The sequence below is a fragment of the Fringilla coelebs genome, assembly GCF_963513975.1.
Source record: "Fringilla coelebs genome assembly, chromosome: 4".
Classification (NCBI taxonomy): Eukaryota; Metazoa; Chordata; class Aves; order Passeriformes; family Fringillidae; genus Fringilla; species Fringilla coelebs.
The window spans coordinates 72,526,816-72,540,895 of record NC_140032.1 but is presented as its reverse complement, the minus strand read 5'-3'; the positions used below and the strand labels follow the sequence as shown (position 1 = coordinate 72,540,895).

Below are 14,080 nucleotides of genomic sequence, written 5' to 3'. Positions count from 1 at the left end.
TCTTTTTGAAAGCTATGTTTGGATCTACTGCAGAAAATTTGTAGATTATAGACAGGTATTTAATTATTGACCATCCAAAAAAACTATTTTGCAGCAGTGAAGAAACTCACAAGAAAATGTAGGTTTTTCTCCGTGTGTCACTTTGTTAGTTTAGCTGGAGTGGATTGTTTATATGAAAGAGAAAAAAAACCCTACCTCTAGGTAAGATGTAGCAACAAGCATTCCACCAGTGTAACTCCCTTGCCTTCTCTACCTGAGTGAGAACTACGCAGCATCAGCCTCTGGGAAATAATGCCAACAGTCACCTATCATTCCTTTGACTTAAAATTCCCCAGAAAACGCTCTCCAAGTGCACCAGCTCTACAAACAACTTGTAGAAGCCACGAAGTACGAGTCTTGGTATGTACCACGAGAGGCAATGCGTGGTCAGTAGGGGTTGTGCAACATGACCAGCGAAGCCGTAGGGGAGAGAGGCAGACGGGCATGCATCAAAGCGGTCAAGTGCAGCTGAGGGGCTTCTGACAGGATATTTACAAATGGGTGATATCCTGTTTATGGGAGCCACGTCAACAATCGAAGGCCGTTGCCCAGAGGCTGCACTGTTACTCAGATGTGCGTAAAAGGCGGCTCTGACAGGAGCAGTGCAGCGGGCGCTCCGATGGTGTGGCGCGGCAATCAAAGCTGCTGCGCTGTCATTAAACACGCGCAGCCGTGCGCAGCGCCTTGCATAAGGTGCAGCCCGGGACGCTGGGAAAGGCCTTGCAGGGAGACCTCTGGCTTAGTTTAGTTAACCTGTGTGCCCTTTCAAGTGGCTGGTTTGGGAAGATGGGTAATGAGCTTTGTGAACTGTAGCTCTTCCTGGAAAGCTAGGAAGGGGAATGTTACGGGAACAAAACAGGGGGAAGGGTTGAGGAGGCAGGATGGAGGCAGAAGAGCAGAGCTGTGTTCTGGACAGGCTCTCGGGTCTGGCATGTTTCGCCTTAGACAGATCTTCTCCTGTGCTGGCTTAATGGGCTTCAGGCTGATGTCAGGCTGCTTGTGTGCTGGATTTGGAGGTTTGGAGAGGGAAGCTTCATCCATGTGTGGAGCTGGAAAGTGATGCTTGAGGAGTGACCTTGGCTGTAGGTGCGCTGCAAGTCAGGGGCCAAAAGTTTCTCATCCTGAGCATCTGATGTGTAGCCTCACGAAAAAGGGGTTCTCAGGGATATCTGTTGAAAATCCTGTAAAGGAACTCCTGTTGTTCAGAAGTTTAATGAGGTTCAGAGACCAAATCTGTGGTTGGCAGACTTGGCCAATTCATCCTTGTTCCCTAGCCCTTAATTCCCTACATGAAGGACACAGACCCTGGCTACAGGAGGATCGATCAAGAACTGCCAGCCATAGCTCAAGTGCTGTTGTTAATTTAATAGGATTGCTGATCTAATTGAGCCCAGCCCTGGCGTTTGTCCTGTCCCACTTGATTTACACGCATGCGCTCCCAGTGTCATAAAGGAAATCTCCTGCCTCTCTTAAATAACACTAAGCTGCAGGAACGAGGACGAGGGGGTGGATGTGTAGATACCACATGGAGGAGTTATGCGGGAAGTGGCACAGTCAGCCACCCGGCTGCTGCCACCTCCCCCCCAGGACATCTAGTTGCAGATTCCTGCCTTGTCCCATCTCCTACTTGCACCTCAAACAACCGGCACCCTCCGTATCCGTGGATGGGGTGATGGACAAGTTCCCTGGGGCTTGGGCCTTTGCCTCCTCTTGGCCCTTGGGCAAACCCAGAGCTCCTTGCTGAGAGAGCAGAGAAATATGCAGGCACTGAACACCTTTTATTTTGCTTTTTAGTCCAGGCTGTGCTCTTGAGAGAGGTTGGGGAGCAGCCAGCCCTGACCAGAGAACTGGAGTCTGTCTCCTTTCCTGGTAGCTGATAGCAGCCTGACCTGCATAAATGGGAGGAAAAATCAGCATTGTAGGCAGATTGCTTCCACATGTGCAGGAGCTCTTGCCCTTCTCAGCCCCACAGAGGCCTACAGTGGCTTCCAGTCAGTACCCAGTTGGCTAATCCATTTCTTCCGTGTGTAACCTAGGAACAGTGTCCAGGGAGACTTGGATACCTGAGATGATGTTCAGATCATTGATGGGAGGAGGCAGTGACTAGAAGATGATTTCACATAGTCTTGGTCATTCCCAAACCAAACCCCAGAGGTTTCCACATACCATGTGACTCATGGGCTCCCAAGAATTGGTGGTACTGAATTCATTGGAGATCAAAGAATATGGGTTTTATAGCAGGTTGGGCCCAGTCAGGGAAAATACTGAATGGAAATGTGTTGTTGGGTGTTGCAACGTCAAAAAGTATTTCTGATCAGCTTCTTTCCTTTCTACCTGCATCTGCCTGCAGCCAGAGAGCATAATATCTAGCCTGGCTCCCAGCTGATGTTAGCTGGAGGGATTATTTTTGCTGGAGTTGTAGGAGAGCTTCATTGGGGGCCGCAGTGTCCTAGTTTGAAACGTGACTAGAGCGATGAATTGGGCACCTGTGTTTATGGGCTCCCTGGGGCAGACTGGCTCATCACCTCTGCATGACAACAGCCAGCACAATAAAGGCCTGATCCTCACAGCCTTTTTTTCCTACTTTTTTTTTTTTTTGGTCACTTCAGTAATGGTAATGATTAATAGCAATTATCAGAACAGTAGTGGGAGTGTCCCATGATGCTAGTGGATGGGGGAATTCCACTAAGTGCATCTGCTACAGTGCTTAGTGCTGGTTACCAGGCCAAACAAATACACCAGAGACCTGTGGCTCTTTCCTAGATTTGGTGTCTGGAACATGTGCTGGCTGAGCTGGTTTCAGGTGGATTGCTGTTTACTCCATCGTCCCTAATGACACATTCCTCCTGCCCAGGGTGCTCCAGCTCCCGTGTGCATGGTTGGCGTGCAGGTGACAGTCACTGCTGTGCTGCAGCCAAAACGTGGAGTCTGTGGACAGCTGAAGTTCCAGTGGTGGAGCAGAGCCTGGGCTGAGTTACAGCTCAGTGCTGCTTTGAATTCAGCAGGCCCAGTGCAGGCAGGGAAACAGCCTGCTAGTCAGCCCTTCCTCTGTTCATATGTGCTTGAGATAGAAGAGCAAAATATTTATCAAGGGCCTAAATAAACTTGCCAAGGGGACTGAAGCCAATGCAGCTGAGGCCTGTGACAGCCAGGATTCTCAGATGGAGCAGTGAAGAGTCAGGGGCTCTGCTGATGGAGTGTGTGCAGCACATATTGCTTGGGCTTTAGCACGGGCCTTAGAGGCTGGTGCTGTGCTTCAGCAGGTGTGTGCTTCTCACTGACAGCATCTTCCTCTTGTCTTGCCCATGCTGGCACCAGCTGTCCCGATGGGCGGTGCAGGAGAGGCGTGGAAGATCGAGATGGAGAGCCCCCAGCCAGGAGAGACTGCTGAGCAGAAAACCTGAGAGCAGCTGTGAGTCACCCCTGTCACAGTGGGGTTGCCATAATTTCACTGTCCCGAGGGGGATGTCCCTCTCTGGGCAGAGCCATTGGGGGGCTGGGCCACGTGGCCATCCACCAGGGACATGCTGCCGTGTAGGGATTTCAGTTCTACTGGCCACTGGTCAGGGGCATGAATGATGCACCCATGTGTGCACATGGTGACTTGCCAGAGAAGGCAATCTGCACCTCTGCACGTGCTCTGCCTCTCAGCAGTTAATCCTTGTCCCTGGAGAACAGGAAATTCTGTGGAAGAGATGACTATATAAACTCAGAGTTGCTGATGGACAGAACAGCACACAGGACTGATGGCTAAGGGGCTGGTGTTCTCCCAGCTTGCTTGCAACCTACTACATGCTGTGGGGAAATCCCCTTTGTTTCATGCTTTGTTCTTCTATTATTCTGTTCTATGTAATTGTTCTAAACAGTTCACCCAAAACAAGGAGAAACAATTAATAGATGTAGGGACAGTGATATGGGGGAGACTTGGCTTGATACCACTCTCAGCAAGGGCATGGGTTTGTTTAGCACCAAGTAGAGGCAGAAACCATGGAAAAATTCCACAAATGAGAAATGCTTCAACCCCTTGGAGGCTAAGAAATCACTCGGCATGGAGCACTGGGCTGTAATTAGGAAAGGGAAATCACTAGCTGAGCATTAAGAAGTTCTTGCTGCCCGTGAGATGTGTTGAGCCATTCACGGTTTGCCCAGGGGAGAGTAATGGCAAAGTCATACAAGCCAGGAGAATGAAGTTTTAAAAACTGCCCTTTAGGGAGGAATGCAGCATGAACTGGGAGACCTGTCTCCCTTTTCAATGCCACCTTCTGAGATGGATTAGAATTAGCTGCTTGGGTTTTTTTTTTTTTCCCTTTCTTTTTTAAATTGCTGGTTAATGCTGACCGAATAAGTTGGCAAAGAAGTCAGTGAATTTGGGGAATCGTTCCTTATTTTTAATAGCACAACATCTTTGTTGTCAAGTAACTTTGACCTCATGCTGTGTTTACAGGAAGAGGCATCGACCACTTTCAGCCCTGGGTGCAGTATTTGAACTCTCATAGTTTATAGGAGAGAGTGGTTGTTTAATTCATCCCTTGCATTCACGGCAAATTGGAAACTGACCTTTAAACGGAGTAATTTGGCTCAAGGTTTTTCTCTACTCCATTTCCTCCAGCCAGTTGCGTCTACGTATTCCAGTTAAAAATACTTTCCCTTCTTAGGGCATTTGTCCTAAGGGCACGTTCCCATGAGTCTTAAGTTTTTTACCATTTATAATTTTCACAAAATCATGGAATCTTTTAGGTTGGAAAGACCCTCTACGATCACTGAGTCCAACCATTCCCCCCAGCACTTCAAATCCCACTGCTGAAGTGTGACTCCAATGGCACATGTACTTGCCTTTTATATCCCTTTTGGAACTTAATAGGAATCTTGTGTAGTTGAAATGAAAGTGCTGTCACAAGTGAGGCGCATTCCAATTATGTCTGACCTTCTGAGATGATTTCTTGAGCATCTCTCATTTTGTGCAGTGAAAGCTTGCTGTTTGTAAGCCTGCATATGGATGTACTGACATGCACTCATGCTGTTTGAAAAATTCTGGATGATTTTCCCAAGAATTTATGACATTGCTGCTCTTTGTTACTTTGTGTGTAACAGTGGTGAGTGCATCTGTGCAAGGCTAGGAATTATTTTCTTTCCATTGCAAAAATACTTTCTAGCAAGAAAGTTGATTTTGTGAATTTGTCCTGTTTTCAGGAGATGAAACCAATGCAGATCCATGCCCAGAGCAGCAGTGCACAAAACTGGGTGCAAGCCTTACAGAAAGCATCTAAAGTAAGTGATACAGACACTCACTGTGTATGGTTTTAGGCATGTAAAAACACACAGGTAAAGTGTTTGTGTTTATTGCTGTGAACATATGTATTCTTCTATAGCGAGTCCCCATGAGGAGAACAGACACCACAGAAAAATATACATGTAAGCTGTGTTTTTTCCTCTTTAAATCAAAAGGGGCATGTTGTTCATAGAAAGTGCTGCGCCCCATCTCTGATGGCTACACTGACAGACAAGGCTCAGTCTGTACCTGTGCAGTAATCACTGCTGTGAATCTGCTGCTCTGTCCCAGAGGGGGAGGTGAATGCTTGAGACGTTGCAAGGACTGAGGCAAGCTGAAGCAAGGACTTCAGCTGAGCCTCTGTACTTTGTAAAGAGAGATTTTCTTTAAAGGTGGTTATTAAGGCAGCGCAAGGTAATAAAAGCAAGCAACTCTTTCGCACAAGTTCTTCGGGTAGTTCCTCGTATCCTTGTTACACTTGGTAAAGAAAAAAATCCCGGAATGTCAAAGCATTTGGGGGGCTCCTCACTGGTGGGGTGCCAAGGGGCAGGGATCCCTGGGCGCCTTGCCCTGGGCGTGCCGCTTCACCCCGGCTGGAATCGGGGCCAGCAGCGGCGATGCACCCGTGATGCTCTCTTGCCCAACCAGCGCTGCCTCCCAGCATTGCGCAGCCTTGTCGCTCCTACCGGCACCTGTGGGATGCAAGGAGCCTGCCTTACAATGACCCCATTGATGCTGCAAGGCCTCTTGGAAAACTGGCTCTTAAGGTGTGTGCCAGCCTTACCCCAGGAGGCATCCTCCACGTGGAGGAGGGGATGGTGAAAGGCGCACGCGGGGATGCCGGATGAGAAATCAGGCGCTGTGAAACAAAGCGCGTTACAGAAAGGTGGAACAAAGATGTGCCCGTGATACTTGTTTTCCACATATTCAGGTCTGAAAGAGGAAATTCCAATGAATTGCTCCAATTGTGTCAGCGTTACTTGGTATCTGGGTACCGGTACAGGACTATAATTAAATGTTGCCCTTCAGAGGATAAATCATGCAGGAATTTAAGGGTAAAATTAATTATAAAGTGGAAGTTCTTCGGTGATGCTGCTTTTTAAGGCATCTGTAAGCCCACACACAGAAACAGGTTGCTAATAACTGTGATTCCTTCCTTTACTCATTATGATCCCTGAAAGAGCAGACAATAAAATCGTTAATAAGGGGGATCAGCACAAATTAAGGAAGCAACAAAAACAGTCATGCAGCATCAAAAAAGACACCATCTGCATGGCATGACTAATTAGAGGGGAAAAAAAGGGGACTTAGGAAAAGATTCCAGCTGTATCACGTCCCACTTGCTGTGGAGGGCATCCTTCTAAATGCTACTTTCACAGCGAGCTTTATTACCTTATCTTGCCAACTCTCATACCACTTAGGTAATTAATAAGTGGTGCTGACACACTATTCTGTAGCAACATACTGCCTTTTTTCACTTCAGCATCTCCCTGCCACTGTAGACCTAAGAAAATGCTCCGAAAATAAGAAGCATGATTTTTAAGTATCAGATCTATCGCAGCCCCCTGAATGAATGTCTTCACTCCTTAGAACTGCATTCTGACCATGGAGTTGTGGTGTGTGGAATTCTGCAGTATCCAGTGTATCTGGATTCTGCATTATCTGCAGTATATCTTCTACAGTTATCTCTCTTCAATTTCAGTATCAATAACTGCTTTTAAAACAGAGAAACTAGGGACACTTGAGTCATCAGCTGGTGCAGTGCAGCTCAGTGTCAGTTCTGAGGTTCCCTTGGCTGTGAGATAGGCTTATCAGCGCCACAATAAAGTGGGTATCGATGGGCCTTTATGGAGAGCGCTAAGGCAGGGAAAGAGGGTTTCTCCTTTAAAAGGAAAAGGAGTAAACCGTCCTTGCTCTGAGCAGCTTCCTGAGATGAAACACGCTTCATATTTTAGGCAAATGTGTGCAGTACGATATGGTGGGTGGGATCCCTCGCTCATCCGATGGTGGGATGTAACTGCTGAACAAGGTCTTGCCTAATATAGCGTCAGAGTGCGTGGGTTTCAGCAGGATGCTTGGAAGGAATTTTTTAAAAAGTAGCTGTTGGCTGCTCTTTCAAGGATCTTATAACTGATAGAGGTGTTGCTTCCAGGAACTGCCTGTGTTACTGGGCCGTGATGAGGCCAGGGGCTGGAGGGGGAGCATGGAATACGCACCCTCTGAGCTCAAGACCGTTGTGGCCAGCCCAGGTGCCAGGTGAGGTGCTGGCATTCCTGGTGCCCGTGCTGTAAGTTAATGAGCCATTTCTGCCCCTAGCTCTGGGGCTCCCTGGCAGCTGCACGTGTGTGCTGAGGGTCACTTCAGAAATGCCAGGAGATGGGAGATTAGGCCAGCAAGTTTCCAGCTGCGCACCCTGGGGTGTTTCCCAAACCTTCCTTTAGGCGCAGGTGGTGTTCATGGCAATGCAATGGTCCCTTGTGTGCTGGCAGGGGCTACCTGGGCAGCTGGCTCCGGGTCCACTGCTCGTGCCATTGCGTATCGCACGGACGGATGCTTTGAGGGCAAGCAGAGACAGCGGTCCCGAGGTTGTGCCCTAGGCATCCACAGCTCTGGGAAATCCCGGGCGTCAGTGCATGAGCTAGACTGCTCGGAGGGCTCGGGTAATTTTACGGCCCCAGGAACTATTTGCAGTGCTACTTGCTGGAACCAGGGACACCTAATGTGCCTGGGCATCAGCCGAGGGCGGGAGGGGGCAGAGGTGCCCCCTGCTCCGGGCGAAGGGCCGGGACAAGCCGGGCCGGGGGTGCTGTCCCTGCCCGCCGTCGGGGCATGGCCCGCGGGCAGAGCAGGGGGCGACCCGGCCCGGGGGCGGCGGGGCAGGAAGCGCGGAGGCCGAGCCGAGAGCCGCTGCCCCCGGCCGGGCGGGCCGGGTGTCACCGTGCCGGGCCCCGCCTCTCCGCGGGCACATAAAGTGCGGCCAGCCGGCCGGGCGATTGCACACCGCTGCGCCGCTCCTGCCGCCGCCGCCTCCCTTCCTGCCGCCTCCTCTGCTCCCCGGGGACCGAGGGCGATGGACGCCGGCTGCCTGTGTGCCCGCAGCCTGCTGCTCTTCCTCGGTAAGCGGCGATGTCCCCGTTCCTGCGGGCAAGGGCTGGGAGGGTACCGGGTGCTGCGTCCTGGGGCAGGGGCGTTCTTTGGCTGCTGGGAAATCTGCGTCAGAGCATAATGTTCAGGTTGCCTTCAGGTGAGGCTGATGGGTTTCCCTCCGAGATGAAGTCCCGGGCGCTGGCAGGGGTACCCGGGTGGATTGTATGAGCTGAGGAGTGGAGCACACAGCACACTGTGGTGTGTTCTTACAGGATGTTTCGTTGCTTGTGCGATGCCCAGGTGTGTCCTGTGACTGAGTGAAGGTGGACATTCTTTCCCTCCTCCCCAGCTCTGCTCTCAGTGCAGTCTGTCTCTTTCACCTTGACCTGTCCTGTTTGTAGCCCGGTCGTGCTGCCTTCGCCCAGGCCGTGCTCTGGGCGAGCTCAGTGGGTGAATCCTCACAGCAGCAGAGACTTCCTGATCGTAACAAAACAGGTTGTGGCCTCCTTCTGCTTGACACTTCTCCACCTCCTCGCTGGGAGTGTGTTACTCCATTGTATGACATAAGCCACCTGAAAGTCTCAAGTGAACACGTGTGTCCTTAGAGCATCAAGAGTCCTGGGGCCTGGGTGTGCTGTGATGCAAGAGCTGATCCTTGTCACACACCTCCATGGAGTGCTGGCAGAGACAGGTGGCAGCTGCTGAGAGCTGACCCTGTTGGGCAACTTGAGCTCTGTGGGCAGCAGATCCTGACACCTGGCACACTCACGCCTCGCTTTAATGACAAAGCATGTTCTCACACTCACGATGTTGGGCTCGAGGTTGTAGCTGATGGACAAACTCAGTTCCCAAGACTTCTCTTTTGGGACAGTTGTATTCCTCACCTTCTGAGCCCACTGCAGTATGAGTTTGTGTCTTTCGTCTTTGCCAAGTATTTCCATAACAGTTGATGGAGCAGCTGCTGCACAGCATCTCACTTGCCAGGACAGCAGGCTGAATGTCTTGTAGTCTGTGAGTCAGCCATGCTTTGCTCAAAAATGACACTGGTAGGAACTGGTATGTCTTCATGGATCTGTATAGGAATTTCTTTGTTTCCGGGGCAGGCACAACATTTAATAGTAAGGGATGGGTTAGTCATAGCTAGGTGGCATCATAACAAGTGCTATGAGCACTTTACTGCCTTCCCCTCCCAGGGCAGGAGTGTAAGCAGAACTTGGTGCTTCTGGGAAGACTGTCACTGGTGTTGTGCCAGACTGGAGGAGGTTCCCTGCTGAATGGCTGAAGCCTTACTGAAGTGACAGTCTCCTTGCCAGGCTCCTATCCTGGCTATTGTGGGCTTGGAGACAGCAGCAAGGGAGTGGTGAGATAGAGATGTCACTCGCTCCTGAGGGGAAACGATGCTGTGCCAGCCACATGCGGATGTGGTGGTGATGGGGATGAGGTGGGGCCCTGCCTTTTCTGGGAGTTGCTGCAGGAGCCTTGGCACCGATGTCCTTGTGCTCCCTGTAGTGCCCACTCAGCGGGGAAGGCAGGCGTCGGACCTCCGGGCTCACCGGGCACTGCCCGGACCTGCTGTCCTTAGGTTTTCCCGTGTCAGATTCTCCTGGCTCTCAGCAAATTGGCTCAGCATAAAGACTGCTGCATCTGAGGATGGGGCAAGTGCTGGTGGCCATTGTGTCTGGCTGGAAGTGGTAAGGGATTGCTGCTTTTGTGGCACAGGGACCTCAGCCCCACGCAGGGGGTGGGAAGCAGTGTGGCCAAGGCACAGGGGCAGCACGTGAGTAAGATCAGTGGTGCGTAGGTCTGCAGAGCGGTGGAAGCGCTACTGGGATGCACATAACTGCATTATCTCTGCCCAAGGGTAAGTCCTGGCACTGCTGGAGATGATCCTGTGGGCCTGTAGCAGTTTTGGAGCACCAGTCTTCCCATGACAGACCGGTGTTTCCAGGGCTGCCTTAGAGCTGCTGTGACCTGATCCTGGACATCCACAGCTGTGAGTCTGCGGTTCTGGAATTAAACAGTGGTAGCAGGGATGCTCACAAAGCCAGTGGGACAGACTGGCTAACTTCCATGTTCCCTACTTGATTTGCCCAAAGAAGACAGAAGACAGTTAAGACATTCCTTGGATGTCCAAAATCAGGCGAAAGGGATGCACCTTGGTCTGTCTTTGCAGTTAAAATGGGCTGAGATCCTTCAGGTGCATGTCACCTGGGCACCTCTGCTTTGGAAGTGCAACCCACGGGGAGGGTGTAGGTGCTGCTGCTGTGACAGAGAGACCACAGAGAGGCCAACTGGGAGGTGGCACCATTCGGGTGAATTAGTGCAGGACTGGCAATCTGGGTGGCAGACAAAGCCAAGCCAACTCAAATAATGATGGAGCTCTCAGAAACTTGACAGTTCCCCTACTGTAAATCCTCCACAGAGCAGTCCTCAGCTGAGTGTATCTCACATGTGCATCCTTCATTCTTAGCAGTCATCCTGCCACTGGAAACTACAGCTGGCTCACAGTGGGCAAACTGATGATTAACCCTTGCGGGATGTCTCTGATGAAGGCTGCAGGAAGTGAAGGCAGTTGGTCACTGGCCCTCATTTTCCTTTCTTCCCTCATGGAAGGACAAGTAAGCAGCATTATTCCTGTTCCAGTAAGTGCTGTCAGTGTGAGCCTTGCAGGAATACCTGTGAATCCGGATGGGATTATGGTGTAGGAATACAACATGTAGCCCTCGCGTAACTGCGAGACTCAGATGAAAATCCACCACCTCATTACTCTTATCTTGTACCTTGTGTTTGCTTAATGAACAGTGAAGGAATAAAAATATAACCTCTCCCAGGTGCTGTATTTAGTATGCATCATCTGATAAATATCCTGGGAAAGGCTCTCCTTTCCCAGTGCTGTGTGCGGATCCCTTATCCTCTGGTGATGTCAGAGGGGAAATATGTGCATGGGGGAAAAGGGCAAAACAGAGCAGTGCAGAACAGGAAGAACTTTGCCCAAAAGCGGCAAATACTGCTGGGTGTCAGCAAATATCCACGCCTGCAGTCCAGCCTTTCCGGCCCTGAGAGCCTGCAATGGGGTGGAGGAGGCACCTGCACATGGCTGGCACTGGGAAAGCCCTTGGGCAGTGTTGGAGAAGGAGGAGGTTGTTTTCAGTTTGTCCCCCATAGATGTCTGAGTTGTGGCCTTTAACTGGAAAGCCGTGCTTCCTTCTGGAGCCAAGAGGAGAGCTGACCTGTCTCTTCCGTGGGCCTTTTGGTAGGAGTTTTCTCACAGGCGGAAGCCGGGTTCTGCTAACTGGGAACTCCAGCTTAAAAAGCAGCTGCTCGGGTTGTGCCCAGGTCAAGGAAGCGTGCAAACTGTGACAGAAATGTGTAGGCTGCATGAGATCCTCGGCTGGCTTCATCCATCTGCCTAACAAGTGGGATACCTCTGGCAGGTTTAGCCTTGACTTTTGCTCATTTCTGTCCTTAATTCTTTCTGTGACATGATGTGTCCTTGGTGGGACGCTGCTGTGCTATTCCACAGCTCCTCCCTTCCAAGGGAGCAGCTTAGTCCATGGAGCCCTCCTGAAATGTCTCCCTAGTTCCTGGGAAGAAGAACTGACCCGGTAAATCTTCTTCCAGCATCTTTTGGGACCCCAGGTCCCTGGGCTGCCTGTCTGACAGCTGGTGGCCTTTCCTTTCACACACTTGAACTTATGTTTTAGCAGCTCAGATGGGCCTCACAGAAATGTTAAACTGCTGCTGCTGCTGCTGCTGAGGCAATCTACAGTGAGCACACTGCTGCTTAAAAAAAAAAAATCCCACCCTGAAAGTAAACTTGCATGTCCTGCCCCATTGGAGGGAAAGGCAGGTCCTGCTGAGTCATGCCAGTAGGCACAGGAGTCTCCAGCTGGTACAGCTGCTGGCATCATGGATCTGTTGCTCTGGCTCTGGGGAACGTGGGCTTTGTTCTTTCTTCTAGAGCTTGGTGGAAATTTGGTTTATTAGCTTGGCGGAGGGAGGTAAGAAGGAGGAATGATGTTTTTAAAAATGCAGAACCAGGAAGAAGCCCTGTCCCTCTTAGATATTCCTGCTAGTTTTGTGTGTAGCTGGAATGAAGGATAAAGGAAGCCTACTGATCGCTCAGAAGTAGATGAGCTGCCGGAAATCCATAAATTACCACTACTAGATTTAACCCTGAGATGTAATGGCACTTTCTAATAACTGGAGTTGAATTAGAACGATCGGGAAATTATGGAGGCACACTCCCTCCATTAGACATGCATGACCTGACAAGTTAATGGAGGCAAACAGCCCAAAGACACAAATTACAGACTTCCGTGGAATGGGGCTGATGACTAAGCAGTTCACGAGCAGGTTAATTTGTGACCACAGCAGGAGTTTTAGCCAGGTGGATTTCATGGCCAGCCGGGGCAGACGTTCCCTAGTCCTCATGGACTGGCCGTGAAACTGCAGGCACCTGTGCTGGCTTTCCAGACCTGCTTGCAAGTGTGCATTTAACTAGTGGAACACCTGGAAGCCGTGCCTGTTTCTTCTGGTGTTGTGCTAGGTAACAGTGGCCCAGGGTCCATAGAGTGGTCAGTACCCTCTCCAAGTCCGTGGGCAGGTGAGGAGCGTTTGGTATCTCGTGTTAGCGGCTTTGCAAGCGGGCCTTTCAGTGAGGAACTGCCAAAGGAGCGGGTGTCTGGGCAGGAACTGTCCAGCCCTTCAGCTGTCTTCAGCCAGGAGAGGGCTGAGCAAGTTCTTTTCTGGTAGAGAGCAGCTTTGGTGTTAAGCCTACCTGCAGCAGTCTGTGGTCTCTCAAGCCGGTGGTGGGGTGCTCAGCCTGGCTCAGCACTGACCTGGTGTGCTGAGTCACCAGCTGCACTGACTTGCAGATTCCTAGGAAATTCTCTTCCTGTGGGCTGTTGTGAGTCAAGGATATCTTGATTTTGATCAGCAAAAGGACTCCTCCTGTGATAAGTGCTGGACTGTCATGCCTAATTGGGGAAGCCTGGCTATTTTCCTTGCACTGGTGCCATGCCAGGCCAGTCAGAAACCTAACATAATCATCAAATGGCCTAATTCCTGCCTCTCCCCATAATCTCTCCAAGCCTGTTCCTGCCCAGTTTCACTCAGAGTGTGGGCAAGAGGTGGTCACAGACACCAGGTTTCTGTTGAATCTTGTTGTTCTGCATTTTAACTTTGTATTTCAGAGATGTTTCTTTGGGCTGCTGTATATAGTGTAGGCAGTGCATCACTCAGATCTGTATTTTTTCAGCTTTCAACTTCAGGTCTTTCCTACCATGAGAAGCTGAGATGAGAAGCTTCTGTTCTTCTTGCATTAATTACTACAGCAGCTTAAATAGTTAACTCAAAATGCATCTAGTTTTGACTGACGTTTTTATTCTCTTATAGGTTACCTACTACAAGCAGTCCTGGGCACAACAGTGATCCCGTTATGTGGGCCTGGTGAAATGGAGAACTGCACAACAGCGCTCAGTAAGTACTGCACAGCTCTTTGTAAACACCAGATCTTTGGTTCCCATCTTCCTTGGGCTGGCAGCCTTACTGAGGTGCCCCTTGGGAATCGTTTTTCTCTGAGCACCGTTGCCCACATCCTGAGGTACTGATGAAATGTCTTTGCAGTCCAGACAGAGAACAGCCCACGTGTGGCCCAAGTTGGGATAACGAGATGCAAGCCCG

General features: G+C 50.5%; 1 protein-coding gene across 2 annotated transcripts in view; it reads left to right on the top strand.

Moving 5' to 3' along the window:
* Positions 1–13,857, top strand: part of EPGN (epithelial mitogen) — a 32,471-nt gene extending 18,614 nt beyond the window's left edge. The window contains exon 6 of one of the 2 annotated variants that reach the window (XR_014616110.1): positions 13,793–13,857. The gene's annotated coding sequence lies outside the window, so the exon portion shown is untranslated. The remainder of the gene's footprint in view (positions 1–13,792) is intronic. The other variant, XR_014616111.1, reaches the window with a different exon arrangement.
* The last annotated feature ends 223 nt before the right edge of the window (positions 13,858–14,080 follow it).